A 23807-nucleotide genomic window follows, 5' to 3' on the forward strand; every position below is an offset into this window, starting at 1 on the left:
ATGAGCTACAATTCCTATTCAATGAAATAAATTTTCCGAAAGGCATCAAATCTACTTGAAATGATACGTGGCTATCAGCACCATTAATCAACACACATGCTCGACTGTGCGCAGACGCCTGTGGCGCAGCTCTTGGGTCCTGAGTCAGACGCAGTAGTTCCAAAAATCTCTCCTGATCGGCACTGTGCCGAAAATTTCGCTACACAACCCCTTTGTCTTGCTTGAGCTTCAGGTAGACGCCGGTTTGCAGCCAGGAAGCGGACAGCAGCAACTTTCAACTAGATTTGTAGTACTCAAACAACTCAGTAAAACAGCATGCATCTTTTGCAGAACTGGAAAAACTCGACCGTGACAGGATTCGAACCTGCAATCTTCGGATCCGAAGTCCGACGCCTTATCCATTAGGCCACACGGTCACTGGCGCAATATGCTTCCCCACACACACCTCATTGTCGCCATTTGTACGCTTGCCGGAATGAATTTCCCATCTTTGACGCAATTCTCCATCTCCAATTTCAGTACTAAAAAGGCGACGCTACTTCTTGCTGTGTCCCATCGCAAGTTACATTCAAGCCCTTGTGACGCTGATCAAACAAGAGGTTGCAAATCAGCTTCAATTGCTTACTGCCATCTCAGTCGCTTGCAGAAGGTGCCTCACCCTATGTCATACAATGGCGAGTTGCCTCTATTACCAAAGCGGCGGCGGCGCCGACGACGACGACAACCGCGAGGGTCTCTACCAGGGGTAGAAAATACATCACAAGAACTAAGTATTCTCCGGAGACTGCCAAAAGCAGCAGTTTCTGGTGCCTACTTTAATAGCACCATTCGCACTATTCATTTGCGAGAGCATTTCTTAAATATCGAACCCATTCATAATTTTTTATATCCTTGACCGCTTTTTTCGAAAGATCTACGTTAGAAGGGGCTGTTACAAAATTCTTTTGCCTCCTGTGAGGATCGAACTCACGACCTCTGGTTTACTAGACCAGCGCTCTGCCACTGAGCTAAGGAGGCGCCGCCTAGTTCACATTTCGGGTACTTCAATCTTATGGACCAGTCAATCGGAGCCCTTCAGCTGGAAACGCACTGCATTAGCGACCATTATTTGTATTTAGTTAGCACAGCTGCTGCTTTCCTACACATCTCACACGATATCGATGTACGCCTAAAATTCCAAAACAACACTTTTATTTCATTTCAGAGCTACTTTCAGCTTCAAAAACCATTCCTCTGATATTCATACGAAGCTAGGCATCGTCGTAACCCGTTACGTTCATTACGCAAGGCTCACGAGAGGGGCGCAGGTTGCATCCGCGTAGACACAAAATTTTGCGCCGCCCAGCGTGGGGCTCGAACCCACGACCCTGAGATTAAGAGTCTCATGCTCTACCGACTGAGCTAGCCGGGCTCCACACAACGCGTCACGAGCCATACAGTATTTATGCGACCTGCGACCATCTATGGAAGATCCTTTTGACTACAGCTTATTTCCTGCTGCCACAAATGAGCTACAATTCCTATTCAATGAAATAAATTTTCCGAAAGGCATCAAATCTACTTGAAATGATACGTGGCTATCAGCACCATTATTCAACACACATGCTCGACTGTGCGCAGACGCCTGTGGCGCAGCTCTTGGGTCCTGAGTCAGACGCAGTAGTTCCAAAAATCTCTCCTGATCGGCACTGTGCCGAAAATTTCGCTACACAACCCCTTTGTCTTGCTTGAGCTTCAGGTAGACGCCGGTTTGCAGCCAGGAAGCGGACAGCAGCAACTTTCAACTAGATTTGTAGTACTCAAACAACTCAGTAAAACAGCATGCATCTTTTGCAGAACTGGAAAAACTCGACCGTGACAGGATTCGAACCTGCAATCTTCGGATCCGAAGTCCGACGCCTTATCCATTAGGCCACACGGTCACTGGCGCAATATGCTTCCCCACACACACCTCATTGTCGCCATTTGTACGCTTGCCGGAATGAATTTCCCATCTTTGACGCAATTCTCCATCTCCAATTTCAGTACTAAAAAGGCGACGCTACTTCTTGCTGTGTCCCATCGCAAGTTACATTCAAGCCCTTGTGACGCTGATCAAACAAGAGGTTGCAAATCAGCTTCAATTGCTTACTGCCATCTCAGTCGCTTGCAGAAGGTGCCTCACCCTATGTCATACAATGGCGAGTTGCCTCTATTACCAAAGCGGCGGCGGCGCCGACGACGACGACAACCGCGAGGGTCTCTACCAGGGGTAGAAAATACATCACAAGAACTAAGTATTCTCCGGAGACTGCCAAAAGCAGCAGTTTCTGGTGCCTACTTTAATAGCACCATTCGCACTATTCATTTGCGAGAGCATTTCTTAAATATCGAACCCATTCATAATTTTTTATATCCTTGACCGCTTTTTTCGAAAGATCTACGTTAGAAGGGGCTGTTACAAAATTCTTTTGCCTCCTGTGAGGATCGAACTCACGACCTCTGGTTTACTAGACCAGCGCTCTGCCACTGAGCTAAGGAGGCGCCGCCTAGTTCACATTTCGGGTACTTCAATCTTATGGACCAGTCAATCGGAGCCCTTCAGCTGGAAACGCACTGCATTAGCGACCATTATTTGTATTTAGTTAGCACAGCTGCTGCTTTCCTACACATCTCACACGATATCGATGTACGCCTAAAATTCCAAAACAACACTTTTATTTCATTTCAGAGCTACTTTCAGCTTCAAAAACCATTCCTCTGATATTCATACGAAGCTAGGCATCGTCGTAACCCGTTACGTTCATTACGCAAGGCTCACGAGAGGGGCGCAGGTTGCATCCGCGTAGACACAAAATTTTGCGCCGCCCAGCGTGGGGCTCGAACCCACGACCCTGAGATTAAGAGTCTCATGCTCTACCGACTGAGCTAGCCGGGCTCCACACAACGCGTCACGAGCCATACAGTATTTATGCGACCTGCGACCATCTATGGAAGATCCTTTTGACTACAGCTTATTTCCTGCTGCCACAAATGAGCTACAATTCCTATTCAATGAAATAAATTTTCCGAAAGGCATCAAATCTACTTGAAATGATACGTGGCTATCAGCACCATTATTCAACACACATGCTCGACTGTGCGCAGACGCCTGTGGCGCAGCTCTTGGGTCCTGAGTCAGACGCAGTAGTTCCAAAAATCTCTCCTGATCGGCACTGTGCCGAAAATTTCGCTACACAACCCCTTTGTCTTGCTTGAGCTTCAGGTAGACGCCGGTTTGCAGCCAGGAAGCGGACAGCAGCAACTTTCAACTAGATTTGTAGTACTCAAACAACTCAGTAAAACAGCATGCATCTTTTGCAGAACTGGAAAAACTCGACCGTGACAGGATTCGAACCTGCAATCTTCGGATCCGAAGTCCGACGCCTTATCCATTAGGCCACACGGTCACTGGCGCAATATGCTTCCCCACACACACCTCATTGTCGCCATTTGTACGCTTGCCGGAATGAATTTCCCATCTTTGACGCAATTCTCCATCTCCAATTTCAGTACTAAAAAGGCGACGCTACTTCTTGCTGTGTCCCGTCGCAAGTTACATTCAAGCCCTTGTGACGCTGATCAAACAAGAGGTTGCAAATCAGCTTCAATTGCTTACTGCCATCTCAGTCGCTTGCAGAAGGTGCCTCACCCTATGTCATACAATGGCGAGTTGCCTCTATTACCAAAGCGGCGGCGGCGCCGACGACGACGACGACAACCGCGAGGGTCTCTACCAGGGGTAGAAAATACATCACAAGAACTAAGTATTCCACGTCGGCATTCTCCGGAGACTGCCAAAAGCAGCAGTTTCTGGTGCCTACTTTAATAGCACCATTCGCACTATTCATTTGCGAGAGCATTTCTTAAATACCGAACCGATTCATAATTTTTTATATCCTTGACCGCTTTTTTCGAAAGATCTACGTTAGAAGGGGCTGTTACAAAATACTTTTGCCTCCTGTGAGGATCGAACTCACGACCTCTGGTTTACTAGACCAGCGCTCTGCCACTGAGCTAAGGAGGCGCCGCCTAGTTCACATTTCGGGTACTTCAATCTTATGGACCAGTCAATCGGAGCCCTTCAGCTGGAAACGCACCGCATTAGCGACCATTATTTGTATTTAGTTAGCACAGCTGCTGCTTTCCTACACATCTCACACGATATCGATGTACGCCTAAAATTCCAAAACAACACTTTTATTTCATTTCAGAGCTACTTTCAGCTTCAAAAACCATTCCTCTGATATTCATACGAAGCTAGGCATCGTCGTAACCCGTTACGTTCATTACGCAAGGCTCACGAGAGGGGCGCAGGTTGCATCCGCGTAGACACAAAATTTTGCGCCGCCCAGCGTGGGGCTCGAACCCACGACCCTGAGATTAAGAGTCTCATGCTCTACCGACTGAGCTAGCCGGGCTCCACACAACGCGTCACGAGCCATACAGTATTTATGCGACCTGCGACCATCTATGGAAGATCCTTTTGACTACAGCTTATTTCCTGCTGCCACAAATGAGCTACAATTCCTATTCAATGAAATAAATTTTCCGAAAGGCATCAAATCTACTTGAAATGATACGTGGCTATCAGCACCATTATTCAACACACATGCTCGACTGTGCGCAGACGCCTGTGGCGCAGCTCTTGGGTCCTGAGTCAGACGCAGTAGTTCCAAAAATCTCTCCTGATCGGCACTGTGCCGAAAATTTCGCTACACAACCCCTTTGTCTTGCTTGAGCTTCAGGTAGACGCCGGTTTGCAGCCAGGAAGCGGACAGCAGCAACTTTCAACTAGATTTGTAGTACTCAAACAACTCAGTAAAACAGCATGCATCTTTTGCAGAACTGGAAAAACTCGACCGTGACAGGATTCGAACATGCAATCTTCGGATCCGAAGTCCGCCGCCTTATCCATTAGGCCACACGGTCACTGGCGCAATATGCTTCCCCACACACACCTCATTGTCGCCATTTGTACGCTTGCCGGAATGAATTTCCCATCTTTGACGCAATTCTCCATCTCCAATTTCAGTACTAAAAAGGCGACGCTACTTCTTGCTGTGTCCCATCGCAAGTTACATTCAAGCCCTTGTGACGCTGATCAAACAAGAGGTTGCAAATCAGCTTCAATTGCTTACTGCCATCTCAGTCGCTTGCAGAAGGTGCCTCACCCTATGTCATACAATGGCGAGTTGCCTCTATTACCAAAGCGGCGGCGGCGCCGACGACGACGACGACGACAACCGCGAGGGTCTCTACCAGGGGTAGAAAATACATCACAAGAACTAAGTATTCCACGTCGGCATTCTCCGGAGACTGCCAAAAGCAGCAGTTTCTGGTGCCTACTTTAATAGCACCATTCGCACTATTCATTTGCGAGAGCATTTCTTAAATACCGAACCGATTCATAATTTTTTATATCCTTGACCGCTTTTTTCGAAAGATCTACGTTAGAAGGGGCTGTTACAAAATACTTTTGCCTCCTGTGAGGATCGAACTCACGACCTCTGGTTTACTAGACCAGCGCTCTGCCACTGAGCTAAGGAGGCGCCGCCTAGTTCACATTTCGGGTACTTCAATCTTATGGACCAGTCAATCGGAGCCCTTCAGCTGGAAACGCACCGCATTAGCGACCATTATTTGTATTTAGTTAGCACAGCTGCTGCTTTCCTACACATCTCACACGATATCGATGTACGCCTAAAATTCCAAAACAACACTTTTATTTCATTTCAGAGCTACTTTCAGCTTCAAAAACCATTCCTCTGATATTCATACGAAGCTAGGCATCGTCGTAACCCGTTACGTTCATTACGCAAGGCTCACGAGAGGGGCGCAGGTTGCATCCGCGTAGACACAAAATTTTGCGCCGCCCAGCGTGGGGCTCGAACCCACGACCCTGAGATTAAGAGTCTCATGCTCTACCGACTGAGCTAGCCGGGCTCCACACAACGCGTCACGAGCCATACAGTATTTATGCGACCTGCGACCATCTATGGAAGATCCTTTTGACTACAGCTTATTTCCTGCTGCCACAAATGAGCTACAATTCCTATTCAATGAAATAAATTTTCCGAAAGGCATCAAATCTACTTGAAATGATACGTGGCTATCAGCACCATTATTCAACACACATGCTCGACTGTGCGCAGACGCCTGTGGCGCAGCTCTTGGGTCCTGAGTCAGACGCAGTAGTTCCAAAAATCTCTCCTGATCGGCACTGTGCCGAAAATTTCGCTACACAACCCCTTTGTCTTGCTTGAGCTTCAGGTAGACGCCGGTTTGCAGCCAGGAAGCGGACAGCAGCAACTTTCAACTAGATTTGTAGTACTCAAACAACTCAGTAAAACAGCATGCATCTTTTGCAGAACTGGAAAAACTCGACCGTGATTGGATTCGAACCTGCAATCTTCGGATCCGAAGTCCGACGCCTTATCCATTAGGCCACACGGTCACTGGCGCAATATGCTTCCCCACACACACCTCATTGTCGCCATTTGTACGCTTGCCGGAATGAATTTCCCATCTTTGACGCAATTCTCCATCTCCAATTTCAGTACTAAAAAGGCGACGCTACTTCTTGCTGTGTCCCATCGCAAGTTACATTCAAGCCCTTGTGACGCTGATCAAACAAGAGGTTGCAAATCAGCTTCAATTGCTTACTGCCATCTCAGTCGCTTGCAGAAGGTGCCTCACCCTATGTCATACAATGGCGAGTTGCCTCTATTACCAAAGCGGCGGCGGCGCCGACGACGACGACAACCGCGAGGGTCTCTACCAGGGGTAGAAAATACATCACAAGAACTAAGTATTCCACGTCGGCATTCTCCGGAGACTGCCAAAAGCAGCAGTTTCTGGTGCCTACTTTAATAGCACCATTCGCACTATTCATTTGCGAGAGCATTTCTTAAATACCGAACCCATTCATAATTTTTTATATCCTTGACCGCTTTTTTCGAAAGATCTACGTTAGAAGGGGCTGTTACAAAATTCTTTTGCCTCCTGTGAGGATCGAACTCACGACCTCTGGTTTACTAGACCAGCGCTCTGCCACTGAGCTAAGGAGGCGCCGCCTAGTTCACATTTCGGGTACTTCAATCTTATGGACCAGTCAATCGGAGCCCTTCAGCTGGAAACGCACTGCATTAGCGACCATTATTTGTATTTAGTTAGCACAGCTGCTGCTTTCCTACACATCTCACACGATATCGATGTACGCCTAAAATTCCAAAACAACACTTTTATTTCATTTCAGAGCTACTTTCAGCTTCAAAAACCATTCCTCTGATATTCATACGAAGCTAGGCATCGTCGTAACCCGTTACGTTCATTACGCAAGGCTCACGAGAGGGGCGCAGGTTGCATCCGCGTAGACACAAAATTTTGCGCCGCCCAGCGTGGGGCTCGAACCCACGACCCTGAGATTAAGAGTCTCATGCTCTACCGACTGAGCTAGCCGGGCTCCACACAACGCGTCACGAGCCATACAGTATTTATGCGACCTGCGACCATCTATGGAAGATCCTTTTGACTACAGCTTATTTCCTGCTGCCACAAATGAGCTACAATTCCTATTCAATGAAATAAATTTTCCGAAAGGCATCAAATCTACTTGAAATGATACGTGGCTATCAGCACCATTATTCAACACACATGCTCGACTGTGCGCAGACGCCTGTGGCGCAGCTCTTGGGTCCTGAGTCAGACGCAGTAGTTCCAAAAATCTCTCCTGATCGGCACTGTGCCGAAAATTTCGCTACACAACCCCTTTGTCTTGCTTGAGCTTCAGGTAGACGCCGGTTTGCAGCCAGGAAGCGGACAGCAGCAACTTTCAACTAGATTTGTAGTACTCAAACAACTCAGTAAAACAGCATGCATCTTTTGCAGAACTGGAAAAACTCGACCGTGACAGGATTCGAACCTGCAATCTTCGGATCCGAAGTCCGACGCCTTATCCATTAGGCCACACGGTCACTGGCGCAATATGCTTCCCCACACACACCTCATTGTCGCCATTTGTACGCTTGCCGGAATGAATTTCCCATCTTTGACGCAATTCTCCATCTCCAATTTCAGTACTAAAAAGGCGACGCTACTTCTTGCTGTGTCCCGTCGCAAGTTACATTCAAGCCCTTGTGACGCTGATCAAACAAGAGGTTGCAAATCAGCTTCAATTGCTTACTGCCATCTCAGTCGCTTGCAGAAGGTGCCTCACCCTATGTCATACAATGGCGAGTTGCCTCTATTACCAAAGCGGCGGCGGCGCCGACGACGACGACGACAACCGCGAGGGTCTCTACCAGGGGTAGAAAATACATCACAAGAACTAAGTATTCCACGTCGGCATTCTCCGGAGACTGCCAAAAGCAGCAGTTTCTGGTGCCTACTTTAATAGCACCATTCGCACTATTCATTTGCGAGAGCATTTCTTAAATACCGAACCGATTCATAATTTTTTATATCCTTGACCGCTTTTTTCGAAAGATCTACGTTAGAAGGGGCTGTTACAAAATACTTTTGCCTCCTGTGAGGATCGAACTCACGACCTCTGGTTTACTAGACCAGCGCTCTGCCACTGAGCTAAGGAGGCGCCGCCTAGTTCACATTTCGGGTACTTCAATCTTATGGACCAGTCAATCGGAGCCCTTCAGCTGGAAACGCACCGCATTAGCGACCATTATTTGTATTTAGTTAGCACAGCTGCTGCTTTCCTACACATCTCACACGATATCGATGTACGCCTAAAATTCCAAAACAACACTTTTATTTCATTTCAGAGCTACTTTCAGCTTCAAAAACCATTCCTCTGATATTCATACGAAGCTAGGCATCGTCGTAACCCGTTACGTTCATTACGCAAGGCTCACGAGAGGGGCGCAGGTTGCATCCGCGTAGACACAAAATTTTGCGCCGCCCAGCGTGGGGCTCGAACCCACGACCCTGAGATTAAGAGTCTCATGCTCTACCGACTGAGCTAGCCGGGCTCCACACAACGCGTCACGAGCCATACAGTATTTATGCGACCTGCGACCATCTATGGAAGATCCTTTTGACTACAGCTTATTTCCTGCTGCCACAAATGAGCTACAATTCCTATTCAATGAAATAAATTTTCCGAAAGGCATCAAATCTACTTGAAATGATACGTGGCTATCAGCACCATTATTCAACACACATGCTCGACTGTGCGCAGACGCCTGTGGCGCAGCTCTTGGGTCCTGAGTCAGACGCAGTAGTTCCAAAAATCTCTCCTGATCGGCACTGTGCCGAAAATTTCGCTACACAACCCCTTTGTCTTGCTTGAGCTTCAGGTAGACGCCGGTTTGCAGCCAGGAAGCGGACAGCAGCAACTTTCAACTAGATTTGTAGTACTCAAACAACTCAGTAAAACAGCATGCATCTTTTGCAGAACTGGAAAAACTCGACCGTGATTGGATTCGAACCTGCAATCTTCGGATCCGAAGTCCGACGCCTTATCCATTAGGCCACACGGTCACTGGCGCAATATGCTTCCCCACACACACCTCATTGTCGCCATTTGTACGCTTGCCGGAATGAATTTCCCATCTTTGACGCAATTCTCCATCTCCAATTTCAGTACTAAAAAGGCGACGCTACTTCTTGCTGTGTCCCATCGCAAGTTACATTCAAGCCCTTGTGACGCTGATCAAACAAGAGGTTGCAAATCAGCTTCAATTGCTTACTGCCATCTCAGTCGCTTGCAGAAGGTGCCTCACCCTATGTCATACAATGGCGAGTTGCCTCTATTACCAAAGCGGCGGCGGCGCCGACGACGACGACAACCGCGAGGGTCTCTACCAGGGGTAGAAAATACATCACAAGAACTAAGTATTCTCCGGAGACTGCCAAAAGCAGCAGTTTCTGGTGCCTACTTTAATAGCACCATTCGCACTATTCATTTGCGAGAGCATTTCTTAAATATCGAACCCATTCATAATTTTTTATATCCTTGACCGCTTTTTTCGAAAGATCTACGTTAGAAGGGGCTGTTACAAAATTCTTTTGCCTCCTGTGAGGATCGAACTCAGGACCTCTGGTTTACTAGACCAGCGCTCTGCCACTGAGCTAAGGAGGCGCCGCCTAGTTCACATTTCGGGTACTTCAATCTTATGGACCAGTCAATCGGAGCCCTTCAGCTGGAAACGCACTGCATTAGCGACCATTATTTGTATTTAGTTAGCACAGCTGCTGCTTTCCTACACATCTCACACGATATCGATGTACGCCTAAAATTCCAAAACAACACTTTTATTTCATTTCAGAGCTACTTTCAGCTTCAAAAACCATTCCTCTGATATTCATACGAAGCTAGGCATCGTCGTAACCCGTTACGTTCATTACGCAAGGCTCACGAGAGGGGCGCAGGTTGCATCCGCGTAGACACAAAATTTTGCGCCGCCCAGCGTGGGGCTCGAACCCACGACCCTGAGATTAAGAGTCTCATGCTCTACCGACTGAGCTAGCCGGGCTCCACACAACGCGTCACGAGCCATACAGTATTTATGCGACCTGCGACCATCTATGGAAGATCCTTTTGACTACAGCTTATTTCCTGCTGCCACAAATGAGCTACAATTCCTATTCAATGAAATAAATTTTCCGAAAGGCATCAAATCTACTTGAAATGATACGTGGCTATCAGCACCATTATTCAACACACATGCTCGACTGTGCGCAGACGCCTGTGGCGCAGCTCTTGGGTCCTGAGTCAGACGCAGTAGTTCCAAAAATCTCTCCTGATCGGCACTGTGCCGAAAATTTCGCTACACAACCCCTTTGTCTTGCTTGAGCTTCAGGTAGACGCCGGTTTGCAGCCAGGAAGCGGACAGCAGCAACTTTCAACTAGATTTGTAGTACTCAAACAACTCAGTAAAACAGCATGCATCTTTTGCAGAACTGGAAAAACTCGACCGTGACAGGATTCGAACCTGCAATCTTCGGATCCGAAGTCCGACGCCTTATCCATTAGGCCACACGGTCACTGGCGCAATATGCTTCCCCACACACACCTCATTGTCGCCATTTGTACGCTTGCCGGAATGAATTTCCCATCTTTGACGCAATTCTCCATCTCCAATTTCAGTACTAAAAAGGCGACGCTACTTCTTGCTGTGTCCCGTCGCAAGTTACATTCAAGCCCTTGTGACGCTGATCAAACAAGAGGTTGCAAATCAGCTTCAATTGCTTACTGCCATCTCAGTCGCTTGCAGAAGGTGCCTCACCCTATGTCATACAATGGCGAGTTGCCTCTATTACCAAAGCGGCGGCGGCGCCGACGACGACGACGACAACCGCGAGGGTCTCTACCAGGGGTAGAAAATACATCACAAGAACTAAGTATTCCACGTCGGCATTCTCCGGAGACTGCCAAAAGCAGCAGTTTCTGGTGCCTACTTTAATAGCACCATTCGCACTATTCATTTGCGAGAGCATTTCTTAAATACCGAACCGATTCATAATTTTTTATATCCTTGACCGCTTTTTTCGAAAGATCTACGTTAGAAGGGGCTGTTACAAAATACTTTTGCCTCCTGTGAGGATCGAACTCACGACCTCTGGTTTACTAGACCAGCGCTCTGCCACTGAGCTAAGGAGGCGCCGCCTAGTTCACATTTCGGGTACTTCAATCTTATGGACCAGTCAATCGGAGCCCTTCAGCTGGAAACGCACCGCATTAGCGACCATTATTTGTATTTAGTTAGCACAGCTGCTGCTTTCCTACACATCTCACACGATATCGATGTACGCCTAAAATTCCAAAACAACACTTTTATTTCATTTCAGAGCTACTTTCAGCTTCAAAAACCATTCCTCTGATATTCATACGAAGCTAGGCATCGTCGTAACCCGTTACGTTCATTACGCAAGGCTCACGAGAGGGGCGCAGGTTGCATCCGCGTAGACACAAAATTTTGCGCCGCCCAGCGTGGGGCTCGAACCCACGACCCTGAGATTAAGAGTCTCATGCTCTACCGACTGAGCTAGCCGGGCTCCACACAACGCGTCACGAGCCATACAGTATTTATGCGACCTGCGACCATCTATGGAAGATCCTTTTGACTACAGCTTATTTCCTGCTGCCACAAATGAGCTACAATTCCTATTCAATGAAATAAATTTTCCGAAAGGCATCAAATCTACTTGAAATGATACGTGGCTATCAGCACCATTATTCAACACACATGCTCGACTGTGCGCAGACGCCTGTGGCGCAGCTCTTGGGTCCTGAGTCAGACGCAGTAGTTCCAAAAATCTCTCCTGATCGGCACTGTGCCGAAAATTTCGCTACACAACCCCTTTGTCTTGCTTGAGCTTCAGGTAGACGCCGGTTTGCAGCCAGGAAGCGGACAGCAGCAACTTTCAACTAGATTTGTAGTACTCAAACAACTCAGTAAAACAGCATGCATCTTTTGCAGAACTGGAAAAACTCGACCGTGACAGGATTCGAACATGCAATCTTCGGATCCGAAGTCCGCCGCCTTATCCATTAGGCCACACGGTCACTGGCGCAATATGCTTCCCCACACACACCTCATTGTCGCCATTTGTACGCTTGCCGGAATGAATTTCCCATCTTTGACGCAATTCTCCATCTCCAATTTCAGTACTAAAAAGGCGACGCTACTTCTTGCTGTGTCCCATCGCAAGTTACATTCAAGCCCTTGTGACGCTGATCAAACAAGAGGTTGCAAATCAGCTTCAATTGCTTACTGCCATCTCAGTCGCTTGCAGAAGGTGCCTCACCCTATGTCATACAATGGCGAGTTGCCTCTATTACCAAAGCGGCGGCGGCGCCGACGACGACGACGACGACAACCGCGAGGGTCTCTACCAGGGGTAGAAAATACATCACAAGAACTAAGTATTCCACGTCGGCATTCTCCGGAGACTGCCAAAAGCAGCAGTTTCTGGTGCCTACTTTAATAGCACCATTCGCACTATTCATTTGCGAGAGCATTTCTTAAATACCGAACCGATTCATAATTTTTTATATCCTTGACCGCTTTTTTCGAAAGATCTACGTTAGAAGGGGCTGTTACAAAATACTTTTGCCTCCTGTGAGGATCGAACTCACGACCTCTGGTTTACTAGACCAGCGCTCTGCCACTGAGCTAAGGAGGCGCCGCCTAGTTCACATTTCGGGTACTTCAATCTTATGGACCAGTCAATCGGAGCCCTTCAGCTGGAAACGCACCGCATTAGCGACCATTATTTGTATTTAGTTAGCACAGCTGCTGCTTTCCTACACATCTCACACGATATCGATGTACGCCTAAAATTCCAAAACAACACTTTTATTTCATTTCAGAGCTACTTTCAGCTTCAAAAACCATTCCTCTGATATTCATACGAAGCTAGGCATCGTCGTAACCCGTTACGTTCATTACGCAAGGCTCACGAGAGGGGCGCAGGTTGCATCCGCGTAGACACAAAATTTTGCGCCGCCCAGCGAGGGGCTCGAACCCACGACCCTGAGATTAAGAGTCTCATGCTCTACCGACTGAGCTAGCCGGGCTCCACACAACGCGTCACGAGCCATACAGTATTTATGCGACCTGCGACCATCTATGGAAGATCCTTTTGACTACAGCTTATTTCCTGCTGCCACAAATGAGCTACAATTCCTATTCAATGAAATAAATTTTCCGAAAGGCATCAAATCTACTTGAAATGATACGTGGCTATCAGCACCATTATTCAACACACATGCTCGACTGTGCGCAGACGCCTGTGGCGCAGCTCTTGGGTCCTGAGTCAGACGCAGTAGTTCCAAAAATCTCTCCTGATCGGCACTGTGCCGAAAATTTCGCTACACAACCCCTTTGTCTTGCTTGAGCTTCAGGTAGACGCCGGTTTGCAGCCAGGAAGCGGACAGCAGCAACTTTCAACTAGATTTGTAGTACTCAAACAACTCAGTAAAACAGCATGCATCTTTTGCAGAACTGGAAAAACTCGACCGTGATTGGATTCGAACCTGCAATCTTCGGATCCGAAGTCCGACGCCTTATCCATTAGGCCACACGGTCACTGGCGCAATATGCTTCCCCACACACACCTCATTGTCGCCATTTGTACGCTTGCCGGAATGAATTTCCCATCTTTGACGCAATTCTCCATCTCCAATTTCAGTACTAAAAAGGCGACGCTACTTCTTGCTGTGTCCCGTCGCAAGTTACATTCAAGCCCTTGTGACGCTGATCAAACAAGAGGTTGCAAATCAGCTTCAATTGCTTACTGCCATCTCAGTCGCTTGCAGAAGGTGCCTCACCCTATGTCATACAATGGCGAGTTGCCTCTATTACCAAAGCGGCGGCGGCGCCGACGACGACGACGACAACCGCGAGGGTCTCTACCAGGGGTAGAAAATACATCACAAGAACTAAGTATTCCACGTCGGCATTCTCCGGAGACTGCCAAAAGCAGCAGTTTCTGGTGCCTACTTTAATAGCACCATTCGCACTATTCATTTGCGAGAGCATTTCTTAAATACCGAACCGATTCATAATTTTTTATATCCTTGACCGCTTTTTTCGAAAGATCTACGTTAGAAGGGGCTGTTACAAAATACTTTTGCCTCCTGTGAGGATCGAACTCACGACCTCTGGTTTACTAGACCAGCGCTCTGCCACTGAGCTAAGGAGGCGCCGCCTAGTTCACATTTCGGGTACTTCAATCTTATGGACCAGTCAATCGGAGCCCTTCAGCTGGAAACGCACCGCATTAGCGACCATTATTTGTATTTAGTTAGCACAGCTGCTGCTTTCCTACACATCTCACACGATATCGATGTACGCCTAAAATTCCAAAACAACACTTTTATTTCATTTCAGAGCTACTTTCAGCTTCAAAAACCATTCCTCTGATATTCATACGAAGCTAGGCATCGTCGTAACCCGTTACGTTCATTACGCAAGGCTCACGAGAGGGGCGCAGGTTGCATCCGCGTAGACACAAAATTTTGCGCCGCCCAGCGTGGGGCTCGAACCCACGACCCTGAGATTAAGAGTCTCATGCTCTACCGACTGAGCTAGCCGGGCTCCACACAACGCGTCACCAGCCATACAGTATTTATGCGTTCTGCGACCATCTATGGAAGATCCTTTTGACTACAGCTTATTTCCTGCTGCCACAAATGAGCTACAATTCCTATTCAATGAAATAAATTTTCCGAAAGGCATCAAATCTACTTGAAATGATACGTGGCTATCAGCACCATTATTCAACACACATGCTCGACTGTGCGCAGACGCCTGTGGCGCAGCTCTTGGGTCCTGAGTCAGACGCAGTAGTTCCAAAAATCTCTCCTGATCGGCACTGTGCCGAAAATTTCGCTACACAACCCCTTTGTCTTGCTTGAGCTTCAGGTAGACGCCGGTTTGCAGCCAGGAAGCGGACAGCAGCAACTTTCAACTAGATTTGTAGTACTCAAACAACTCAGTAAAACAGCATGCATCTTTTGCAGAACTGGAAAAACTCGACCGTGACAGGATTCGAACATGCAATCTTCGGATCCGAAGTCCGCCGCCTTATCCATTAGGCCACACGGTCACTGGCGCAATATGCTTCCCCACACACACCTCATTGTCGCCATTTGTACGCTTGCCGGAATGAATTTCCCATCTTTGACGCAATTCTCCATCTCCAATTTCAGTACTAAAAAGGCGACGCTACTTCTTGCTGTGTCCCATCGCAAGTTACATTCAAGCCCTTGTGACGCTGATCAAACAAGAGGTTGCAAATCAGCTTCAATTGCTTACTGCCATCTCAGTCGCTTGCAGAAGGTGCCTCACCCTATGTCATACAATGGCGAGTTGCCTCTATTACCAAAGCGGCGGCGGCGCCGACGACGACGACGACGACAACCGCGAGGGTCTCTACCAGGGGTAGAAAATACATCACAAGAACTAAGTATTCCACGTCGGCATTCTCCGGAGACTGCCAAAAGCAGCAGTTTCTGGTGCCTACTTTAATAGCACCATTCGCACTATTCATTTGCGAGAGCATTTCTTAAATACCGAACCCATTCATAATTTTTTATATCCTTGACCGCTTTTTTCGAAAGATCTACGTTAGAAGGGGCTGTTACAAAATACTTTTGCCTCCTGTGAGGATCGAACTCACGACCTCTGGTTTACTAGACCAGCGCTCTGCCACTGAGCTAAGGAGGCGCCGCCTAGTTCACATTTCGGGTACTTCAATCTTATGGACCAGTCAATCGGAGCCCTTCAGCTGGAAACGCACCGCATTAGCGACCATTATTTGTATTTAGTTAGCACAGCTGCTGCTTTCCTACACATCTCACACGATATCGATGTACGCCTAAAATTCCAAAACAACACTTTTATTTCATTTCAGAGCTACTTTCAGCTTCAAAAAACCATTCCTCTGATATTCATACGAAGCTAGGCATCGTCGTAACCCGTTACGTTCATTACGCAAGGCTCACGAGAGGGGCGCAGGTTGCATCCGCGTAGACACAAAATTTTGCGCCGCCCAGCGTGGGGCTCGAACCCACGACCCCTGAGATTAAGAGTCTCATGCTCTACCGACTGAGCTAGCCGGGCTCCACACAACGCGTCACGAGCCATACAGTATTTATGCGACCTGCGACCATCTATGGAAGATCCTTTTGACTACAGCTTATTTCCTGCTGCCACAAATGAGCTACAATTCCTATTCAATGAAATAAATTTTCCGAAAGGCATCAAATCTACTTGAAATGATACGTGGCTATCAGCACCATTATTCAACACACATGCTCGACTGTGCGCAGACGCCTGTGGCGCAGCTCTTGGGTCCTGAGTCAGACGCAGTAGTTCCAAAAATCTCTCCTGATCGGCACTGTGCCGAAAATTTCGCTACACAAACCCCTTTGTCTTGCTTGAGCTTCAGGTAGACGCCGGTTTGCAGCCAGGAAGCGGACAGCAGCAACTTTCAAGATTTGTAGTACTCAAACAACTCAGTAAAACAGCATGCATCTTTTGCAGAACTGGAAAAACTCGACCGTGATTGGATTCGAACCTGCAATCTTCGGATCCGAAGTCCGACGCCTTATCCATTAGGCCACACGGTCACTGGCGCAATATGCTTCCCCACACACACCTCATTGTCGCCATTTGTACGCTTGCCGGAATGAATTTCCCATCTTTGACGCAATTCTCCATCTCCAATTTCAGTACTAAAAAGGCGACTCTACTTCTTGCTGTGTCCCATCGCAAGTTACATTCAAGCCCTTGTGACGCTGATCAAACAAGAGGTTGCAAATCAGCTTCAATTGCTTACTGCCATCTCAGTCGCTTGCAGAAGGTGCCTCACCCTATGTCATACAATGGCGAGTTGCCTCTATTACCAAAGCGGCGGCGGCGCCGACGACGACGACAACCGCGAGGGTCTCTACCAGGGGTAGAAAATACATCACAAGAACTAAGTATTCCACGTCGGCATTCTCCGGAGACTGCCAAAAGCAGCAGTTTCTGGTGCCTACTTTAATAGCACCATTCGCACTATTCATTTGCGAGAGCATTTCTTAAATACCGAACCCATTCATAATTTTTTATATCCTTGACCGCTTTTTTCGAAAGATCTACGTTAGAAGGGGCTGTTACAAAATTCTTTTGCCTCCTGTGAGGATCGAACTCACGACCTCTGGTTTACTAGACCAGCGCTCTGCCACTGAGCTAAGGAGGCGCCGCCTAGTTCACATTTCGGGTACTTCAATCTTATGGACCAGTCAATCGGAGCCCTTCAGCTGGAAACGCACCGCATTAGCGACCATTATTTGTATTTAGTTAGCACAGCTGCTGCTTTCCTACACATCTCACACGATATCGATGTACGCCTAAAATTCCAAAACAACACTTTTATTTCATTTCAGAGCTACTTTCAGCTTCAAAAACCATTCCTCTGATATTCATACGAAGCTAGGCATCGTCGTAACCCGTTACGTTCATTACGCAAGGCTCACGAGAGGGGCGCAGGTTGCATCCGCGTAGACACAAAATTTTGCGCCGCCCAGCGTGGGGCTCGAACCCACGACCCTGAGATTAAGAGTCTCATGCTCTACCGACTGAGCTAGCCGGGCTCCACACAACGTGTCACGAGCCATACAGTATTTATGCGACCTGCGACCATCTATGGAAGATCCTTTTGACTACAGCTTATTTCCTGCTGCCACAAATGAGCTACAATTCCTATTCAATGAAATAAATTTTCCGAAAGGCATCAAATCTACTTCAAATGATACGTGGCTATCAGCACCATTATTCAACACACATGCTCGACTGTGCGCAGACGCCTGTGGCGCAGCTCTTGGGTCCTGAGTCAGACGCAGTAGTTCCAAAAATCTCTCCTGATCGGCACTGTGCCGAAAATTTCGCTACACAACCCCTTTGTCTTGCTTGAGCTTCAGGTAGACGCCGGTTTGCAGCCAGGAAGCGGACAGCAGCAACTTTCAACTAGATTTGTAGTACTCAAACAACTCAGTAAAACAGCATGCATCTTTTGCAGAACTGGAAAAACTCGACCGTGATTGGATTCGAACCTGCAATCTTCGGATCCGAAGTCCGACGCCTTATCCATTAGGCCACACGGTCACTGGCGCAATATGCTTCCCCACACACACCTCATTGTCGCCATTTGTACGCTTGCCGGAATGAATTTCCCATCTTTGACGCAATTCTCCATCTCCAATTTCAGTACTAAAAAGGCGACGCTACTTCTTGCTGTGTCCCATCGCAAGTTACATTCAAGCCCTTGTGACGCTGATCAAACAAGAGGTTGCAAATCAGCTTCAATTGCTTACTGCCATCTCAGTCGCTTGCAGAAGGTGCCTCACCCTATGTCATACAATGGCGAGTTGCCTCTATTACCAAAGCGGCGGCGGCGCCGACGACGACGACAACCGCGAGGGTCTCTACCAGGGGTAGAAAATACATCACAAGAACTAAGTATTCCACGTCGGCATTCTCCGGAGACTGCCAAAAGCAGCAGTTTCTGGTGCCTACTTTAATAGCACCATTCGCACTATTCATTTGCGAGAGCATTTCTTAAATACCGAACCCATTCATAATTTTTTATATCCTTGACCGCTTTTTTCGAAAGATCTACGTTAGAAGGGGCTGTTACAAAATTCTTTTGCCTCCTGTGAGGATCGAACTCACGACCTCTGGTTTACTAGACCAGCGCTCTGCCACTGAGCTAAGGAGGCGCCGCCTAGTTCACATTTCGGGTACTTCAATCTTATGGACCAGTCAATCGGAGCCCTTCAGCTGGAAACGCACCGCATTAGCGACCATTATTTGTATTTAGTTAGCACAGCTGCTGCTTTCCTACACATCTCACACGATATCGATGTACGCCTAAAATTCCAAAACAACACTTTTATTTCATTTCAGAGCTACTTTCAGCTTCAAAAACCATTCCTCTGATATTCATACGAAGCTAGGCATCGTCGTAACCCGTTACGTTCATTACGCAAGGCTCACGAGAGGGGCGCAGGTCTGCATACGCCGTAGACACAATTTTGAGCCCGCCCAGCGTAGGAGCTCGAACCCACGACCATGAGAAAGAGTCTCATGCTCTACCGACTGAGCTAGCCGGGCTCCACACAACGTGTCACGAGCCATACAGTATTTATGCGACCTGCGACCATCTATGGAAGATCCTTTTGACTACAGCTTATTTCCTGCTGCCACAAATGAGCTACAATTCCTATTCAATGAAATAAATTTTCCGAAAGGCATCAAATCTACTTGAAATGATACGTGGCTATCAGCACCATTATTCAACACACATGCTCGACTGTGCGCAGACGCCTGTGGCGCAGCTCTTGGGTCCTGAGTCAGACGCAGTAGTTCCAAAAATCTCTCCTGATCGGCACTGTGCCGAAAATTTCGCTACACAACCCCTTTGTCTTGCTTGAGCTTCAGGTAGACGCGGTTTGCAGCCAGGAAGCGGACAGCAGCAACTTTCAACTAGATTTGTAGTACTCAAACAACTCAGTAAAACAGCATGCATCTTTTGCAGAACTGGAAAAACTCGACCGTGATTGGATTCGAACCTGCAATCTTCGGATCCGAAGTCCGACGCCTTATCCATTAGGCCACACGGTCACTGGCGCAATATGCTTCCCCACACACACCTCATTGTCGCCATTTGTACGCTTGCCGGAATGAATTTCCCATCTTTGACGCAATTCTCCATCTCCAATTTCAGTACTAAAAAGGCGACGCTACTTCTTGCTGTGTCCCATCGCAAGTTACATTCAAGCCCTTGTGACGCTGATCAAACAAGAGGTTGCAAATCAGCTTCAATTGCTTACTGCCATCTCAGTCGCTTGCAGAAGGTGCCTCACCCTATGTCATACAATGGCGAGTTGCCTCTATTACCAAAGCGGCGGCGGCGCCGACGACGACGACAACCGCGAGGGTCTCTACCAGGGGTAGAAAATACATCACAAGAACTAAGTATTCCACGTCGGCATTCTCCGGAGACTGCCAAAAGCAGCAGTTTCTGGTGCCTACTTTAATAGCACCATTCGCACTATTCATTTGCGAGAGCATTTCTTAAATACCGAACCCATTCATAATTTTTTATATCCTTGACCGCTTTTTTCGAAAGATCTACGTTAGAAGGGGCTGTTACAAAATTCTTTTGCCTCCTGTGAGGATCGAACTCACGACCTCTGGTTTACTAGACCAGCGCTCTGCCACTGAGCTAAGGAGGCGCCGCCTAGTTCACATTTCGGGTACTTCAATCTTATGGACCAGTCAATCGGAGCCCTTCAGCTGGAAACGCACCGCATTAGCGACCATTATTTGTATTTAGTTAGCACAGCTGCTGCTTTCCTACACATCTCACACGATATCGATGTACGCCTAAAATTCCAAAACAACACTTTTATTTCATTTCAGAGCTACTTTCAGCTTCAAAAACCATTCCTCTGATATTCATACGAAGCTAGGCATCGTCGTAACCCGTTACGTTCATTACGCAAGGCTCACGAGAGGGGCGCAGGTTGCATCCGCGTAGACACAAAATTTTGCGCCGCCCAGCGTGGGGCTCGAACCCACGACCCTGAGATTAAGAGTCTCATGCTCTACCGACTGAGCTAGCCGGGCTCCACACAACGTGTCACGAGCCATACAGTATTTATGCGACCTGCGACCATCTATGGAAGATCCTTTTGACTACAGCTTATTTCCTGCTGCCACAAATGAGCTACAATTCCTATTCAATGAAATAAATTTTCCGAAAGGCATCAAATCTACTTCAAATGATACGTGGCTATCAGCACCATTATTCAACACACATGCTCGACTGTGCGCAGACGCCTGTGGCGCAGCTCTTGGGTCCTGAGTCAGACGCAGTAGTTCCAAAATCTCTCCTGATCGGCACTGTGCCGAAAATTTCGCTACACAACCCCTTTGTCTTGCTTGAGCTTCAGGTAGACGCCGGTTTGCAGCCAGGAAGCGGACAGCAGCAACTTTCAACTAGATTTGTAGTACTCAAACAACTCAGTAAAACAGCATGCATCTTTTGCAGAACTGGAAAAACTCGACCGTGATTGGATTCGAACCTGCAATCTTCGGATCCGAAGTCCGACGCCTTATCCATTAGGCCACACGGTCACTGGCGCAATATGCTTCCCCACACACACCTCATTGTCGCCATTTGTACGCTTGCCGGAATGAATTTCCCATCTTTGACGCAATTCTCCATCTCCAATTTCAGTACTAAAAAGGCGACGCTACTTCTTGCTGTGTCCCATCGCAAGTTACATTCAAGCCCTTGTGACGCTGATCAAACAAGAGGTTGCAAATCAGCTTCAATTGCTTACTGCCATCTCAGTCGCTTGCAGAAGGTGCCTCACCCTATGTCATACAATGGCGAGTTGCCTCTATTACCAAAGCGGCGGCGGCGCCGACGACGACGACAACCGCGAGGGTCTCTACCAGGGGTAGAAAATACATCACAAGAACTAAGTATTCCACGTCGGCATTCTCCGGAGACTGCCAAAAGCAGCAGTTTCTGGTGCCTACTTTAATAGCACCATTCGCACTATTCATTTGCGAGAGCATTTCTTAAATACCGAACCCATTCATAATTTTTTATATCCTTGACCGCTTTTTTCGAAAGATCTACGTTAGAAGGGGCTGTTACAAAATTCTTTTGCCTCCTGTGAGGATCGAACTCACGACCTCTGGTTTACTAGACCAGCGCTCTGCCACTGAGCTAAGGAGGCGCCGCCTAGTTCACATTTCGGGTACTTCAATCTTATGGACCAGTCAATCGGAGCCCTTCAGCTGGAAACGCACCGCATTAGCGACCATTATTTGTATTTAGTTAGCACAGCTGCTGCTTTCCTACACATCTCACACGATATCGATGTACGCCTAAAATTCCAAAACAACACTTTTATTTCATTTCAGAGCTACTTTCAGCTTCAAAAACCATTCCTCTGATATTCATACGAAGCTAGGCATCGTCGTAACCCGTTACGTTCATTACGCAAGGCTCACGAGAGGGGCGCAGGTTGCATCCGCGTAGACACAAAATTTTGCGCCGCCCAGCGTGGGGCTCGAACCCACGACCCTGAGATTAAGAGTCTCATGCTCTACCGACTGAGCTAGCCGGGCTCCACACAACGTGTCACGAGCCATACAGTATTTATGCGACCTGCGACCATCTATGGAAGATCCTTTTGACTACAGCTTATTTCCTGCTGCCACAAATGAGCTACAATTCCTATTCAATGAAATAAATTTTCCGAAAGGCATCAAATCTACTTGAAATGATACGTGGCTATCAGCACCATTATTCAACACACATGCTCGACTGTGCGCAGACGCCTGTGGCGCAGCTCTTGGGTCCTGAGTCAGACGCAGTAGTTCCAAAAATCTCTCCTGATCGGCACTGTGCCGAAAATTTCGCTACACAACCCCTTTGTCTTGCTTGAGCTTCAGGTAGACGCCGGTTTGCAGCCAGGAAGCGGACAGCAGCAACTTTCAACTAGATTTGTAGTACTCAAACAACTCAGTAAAACAGCATGCATCTTTTGCAGAACTGGAAAAACTCGACCGTGATTGGATTCGAACCTGCAATCTTCGGATCCGAAGTCCGACGCCTTATCCATTAGGCCACACGGTCACTGGCGCAATATGCTTCCCCACACACACCTCATTGTCGCCATTTGTACGCTTGCCGGAATGAATTTCCCATCTTTGACGCAATTCTCCATCTCCAATTTCAGTACTAAAAAGGCGACGCTACTTCTTGCTGTGTCCCATCGCAAGTTACATTCAAGCCCTTGTGACGCTGATCAAACAAGAGGTTGCAAATCAGCTTCAATTGCTTACTGCCATCTCAGTCGCTTGCAGAAGGTGCCTCACCCTATGTCATACAATGGCGAGTTGCCTCTATTACCAAAGCGGCGGCGGCGCCGACGACGACGACAACCGCGAGGGTCTCTACCAGGGGTAGAAAATACATCACAAGAACTAAGTATTCCACGTCGGCATTCTCCGGAGACTGCCAAAAGCAGCAGTTTCTGGTGCCTACTTTAATAGCACCATTCGCACTATTCATTTGCGAGAGCATTTCTTAAATACCGAACCCATTCATAATTTTTTATATCCTTGACCGCTTTTTTCGAAAGATCTACGTTAGAAGGGGCTGTTACAAAATTCTTTTGCCTCCTGTGAGGATCGAACTCACGACCTCTGGTTTACTAGACCAGCGCTCTGCCACTGAGCTAAGGAGGCGCC

The 23807-nt window shown here is 47.6% G+C and overlaps 44 non-coding genes across 44 annotated transcripts; all 44 read right to left on the minus strand.

Moving 5' to 3' along the window:
- Window positions 1-343: 343 nt before the first annotated feature.
- On the minus strand, window positions 344-416 carry Trnar-ucg. The gene has a single exon. It is a non-coding gene; the product is annotated as a tRNA-Arg (tRNA).
- A 529-nt stretch (window positions 417-945) lies between these two features.
- Trnat-agu lies at window positions 946-1017 on the minus strand. The gene has a single exon. It is a non-coding gene; the product is annotated as a tRNA-Thr (tRNA).
- A 321-nt stretch (window positions 1018-1338) lies between these two features.
- Trnak-cuu lies at window positions 1339-1411 on the minus strand. Its single transcript has one exon. It is a non-coding gene; the product is annotated as a tRNA-Lys (tRNA).
- A 438-nt stretch (window positions 1412-1849) lies between these two features.
- On the minus strand, window positions 1850-1922 carry Trnar-ucg. Its single transcript has one exon. It is a non-coding gene; the product is annotated as a tRNA-Arg (tRNA).
- Window positions 1923-2451: 529 nt separating this feature from the next.
- Window positions 2452-2523, minus strand: Trnat-agu. The gene has a single exon. It is a non-coding gene; the product is annotated as a tRNA-Thr (tRNA).
- A 321-nt stretch (window positions 2524-2844) lies between these two features.
- Window positions 2845-2917, minus strand: Trnak-cuu. Its single transcript has one exon. It is a non-coding gene; the product is annotated as a tRNA-Lys (tRNA).
- Window positions 2918-3355: 438 nt separating this feature from the next.
- Trnar-ucg lies at window positions 3356-3428 on the minus strand. Its single transcript has one exon. It is a non-coding gene; the product is annotated as a tRNA-Arg (tRNA).
- Window positions 3429-3973: 545 nt separating this feature from the next.
- On the minus strand, window positions 3974-4045 carry Trnat-agu. The gene has a single exon. It is a non-coding gene; the product is annotated as a tRNA-Thr (tRNA).
- A 321-nt stretch (window positions 4046-4366) lies between these two features.
- On the minus strand, window positions 4367-4439 carry Trnak-cuu. Its single transcript has one exon. It is a non-coding gene; the product is annotated as a tRNA-Lys (tRNA).
- Window positions 4440-5498: 1059 nt separating this feature from the next.
- Window positions 5499-5570, minus strand: Trnat-agu. Its single transcript has one exon. It is a non-coding gene; the product is annotated as a tRNA-Thr (tRNA).
- A 321-nt stretch (window positions 5571-5891) lies between these two features.
- Window positions 5892-5964, minus strand: Trnak-cuu. The gene has a single exon. It is a non-coding gene; the product is annotated as a tRNA-Lys (tRNA).
- Window positions 5965-6402: 438 nt separating this feature from the next.
- Window positions 6403-6475, minus strand: Trnar-ucg. The gene has a single exon. It is a non-coding gene; the product is annotated as a tRNA-Arg (tRNA).
- Window positions 6476-7017: 542 nt separating this feature from the next.
- Window positions 7018-7089, minus strand: Trnat-agu. The gene has a single exon. It is a non-coding gene; the product is annotated as a tRNA-Thr (tRNA).
- A 321-nt stretch (window positions 7090-7410) lies between these two features.
- On the minus strand, window positions 7411-7483 carry Trnak-cuu. The gene has a single exon. It is a non-coding gene; the product is annotated as a tRNA-Lys (tRNA).
- Window positions 7484-7921: 438 nt separating this feature from the next.
- Trnar-ucg lies at window positions 7922-7994 on the minus strand. The gene has a single exon. It is a non-coding gene; the product is annotated as a tRNA-Arg (tRNA).
- Window positions 7995-8539: 545 nt separating this feature from the next.
- On the minus strand, window positions 8540-8611 carry Trnat-agu. The gene has a single exon. It is a non-coding gene; the product is annotated as a tRNA-Thr (tRNA).
- A 321-nt stretch (window positions 8612-8932) lies between these two features.
- Trnak-cuu lies at window positions 8933-9005 on the minus strand. Its single transcript has one exon. It is a non-coding gene; the product is annotated as a tRNA-Lys (tRNA).
- A 438-nt stretch (window positions 9006-9443) lies between these two features.
- Trnar-ucg lies at window positions 9444-9516 on the minus strand. Its single transcript has one exon. It is a non-coding gene; the product is annotated as a tRNA-Arg (tRNA).
- A 529-nt stretch (window positions 9517-10045) lies between these two features.
- On the minus strand, window positions 10046-10117 carry Trnat-agu. The gene has a single exon. It is a non-coding gene; the product is annotated as a tRNA-Thr (tRNA).
- A 321-nt stretch (window positions 10118-10438) lies between these two features.
- Window positions 10439-10511, minus strand: Trnak-cuu. Its single transcript has one exon. It is a non-coding gene; the product is annotated as a tRNA-Lys (tRNA).
- A 438-nt stretch (window positions 10512-10949) lies between these two features.
- On the minus strand, window positions 10950-11022 carry Trnar-ucg. The gene has a single exon. It is a non-coding gene; the product is annotated as a tRNA-Arg (tRNA).
- Window positions 11023-11567: 545 nt separating this feature from the next.
- Trnat-agu lies at window positions 11568-11639 on the minus strand. The gene has a single exon. It is a non-coding gene; the product is annotated as a tRNA-Thr (tRNA).
- A 321-nt stretch (window positions 11640-11960) lies between these two features.
- On the minus strand, window positions 11961-12033 carry Trnak-cuu. Its single transcript has one exon. It is a non-coding gene; the product is annotated as a tRNA-Lys (tRNA).
- A 1059-nt stretch (window positions 12034-13092) lies between these two features.
- Window positions 13093-13164, minus strand: Trnat-agu. Its single transcript has one exon. It is a non-coding gene; the product is annotated as a tRNA-Thr (tRNA).
- Window positions 13165-13485: 321 nt separating this feature from the next.
- On the minus strand, window positions 13486-13558 carry Trnak-cuu. The gene has a single exon. It is a non-coding gene; the product is annotated as a tRNA-Lys (tRNA).
- Window positions 13559-13996: 438 nt separating this feature from the next.
- On the minus strand, window positions 13997-14069 carry Trnar-ucg. The gene has a single exon. It is a non-coding gene; the product is annotated as a tRNA-Arg (tRNA).
- A 545-nt stretch (window positions 14070-14614) lies between these two features.
- Trnat-agu lies at window positions 14615-14686 on the minus strand. The gene has a single exon. It is a non-coding gene; the product is annotated as a tRNA-Thr (tRNA).
- A 321-nt stretch (window positions 14687-15007) lies between these two features.
- On the minus strand, window positions 15008-15080 carry Trnak-cuu. Its single transcript has one exon. It is a non-coding gene; the product is annotated as a tRNA-Lys (tRNA).
- Window positions 15081-16139: 1059 nt separating this feature from the next.
- Trnat-agu lies at window positions 16140-16211 on the minus strand. The gene has a single exon. It is a non-coding gene; the product is annotated as a tRNA-Thr (tRNA).
- A 322-nt stretch (window positions 16212-16533) lies between these two features.
- Window positions 16534-16607, minus strand: Trnak-cuu. The gene has a single exon. It is a non-coding gene; the product is annotated as a tRNA-Lys (tRNA).
- Window positions 16608-17043: 436 nt separating this feature from the next.
- On the minus strand, window positions 17044-17116 carry Trnar-ucg. Its single transcript has one exon. It is a non-coding gene; the product is annotated as a tRNA-Arg (tRNA).
- Window positions 17117-17658: 542 nt separating this feature from the next.
- On the minus strand, window positions 17659-17730 carry Trnat-agu. Its single transcript has one exon. It is a non-coding gene; the product is annotated as a tRNA-Thr (tRNA).
- A 321-nt stretch (window positions 17731-18051) lies between these two features.
- On the minus strand, window positions 18052-18124 carry Trnak-cuu. Its single transcript has one exon. It is a non-coding gene; the product is annotated as a tRNA-Lys (tRNA).
- A 438-nt stretch (window positions 18125-18562) lies between these two features.
- Window positions 18563-18635, minus strand: Trnar-ucg. Its single transcript has one exon. It is a non-coding gene; the product is annotated as a tRNA-Arg (tRNA).
- A 542-nt stretch (window positions 18636-19177) lies between these two features.
- Trnat-agu lies at window positions 19178-19249 on the minus strand. Its single transcript has one exon. It is a non-coding gene; the product is annotated as a tRNA-Thr (tRNA).
- A 322-nt stretch (window positions 19250-19571) lies between these two features.
- Window positions 19572-19643, minus strand: Trnar-ucu. Its single transcript has one exon. It is a non-coding gene; the product is annotated as a tRNA-Arg (tRNA).
- Window positions 19644-20080: 437 nt separating this feature from the next.
- Trnar-ucg lies at window positions 20081-20153 on the minus strand. The gene has a single exon. It is a non-coding gene; the product is annotated as a tRNA-Arg (tRNA).
- A 542-nt stretch (window positions 20154-20695) lies between these two features.
- Trnat-agu lies at window positions 20696-20767 on the minus strand. The gene has a single exon. It is a non-coding gene; the product is annotated as a tRNA-Thr (tRNA).
- Window positions 20768-21088: 321 nt separating this feature from the next.
- Trnak-cuu lies at window positions 21089-21161 on the minus strand. The gene has a single exon. It is a non-coding gene; the product is annotated as a tRNA-Lys (tRNA).
- Window positions 21162-21598: 437 nt separating this feature from the next.
- Trnar-ucg lies at window positions 21599-21671 on the minus strand. The gene has a single exon. It is a non-coding gene; the product is annotated as a tRNA-Arg (tRNA).
- A 542-nt stretch (window positions 21672-22213) lies between these two features.
- Trnat-agu lies at window positions 22214-22285 on the minus strand. Its single transcript has one exon. It is a non-coding gene; the product is annotated as a tRNA-Thr (tRNA).
- A 321-nt stretch (window positions 22286-22606) lies between these two features.
- Trnak-cuu lies at window positions 22607-22679 on the minus strand. Its single transcript has one exon. It is a non-coding gene; the product is annotated as a tRNA-Lys (tRNA).
- Window positions 22680-23117: 438 nt separating this feature from the next.
- On the minus strand, window positions 23118-23190 carry Trnar-ucg. The gene has a single exon. It is a non-coding gene; the product is annotated as a tRNA-Arg (tRNA).
- Window positions 23191-23732: 542 nt separating this feature from the next.
- Trnat-agu lies at window positions 23733-23804 on the minus strand. The gene has a single exon. It is a non-coding gene; the product is annotated as a tRNA-Thr (tRNA).
- Between the last annotated feature and the right edge of the window lie 3 nt (window positions 23805-23807).

This window comes from Schistocerca piceifrons, unplaced genomic scaffold (assembly GCF_021461385.2).
Source record: "Schistocerca piceifrons isolate TAMUIC-IGC-003096 unplaced genomic scaffold, iqSchPice1.1 HiC_scaffold_1771, whole genome shotgun sequence".
NCBI classification, from domain to species: domain Eukaryota; kingdom Metazoa; phylum Arthropoda; class Insecta; order Orthoptera; family Acrididae; genus Schistocerca; species Schistocerca piceifrons.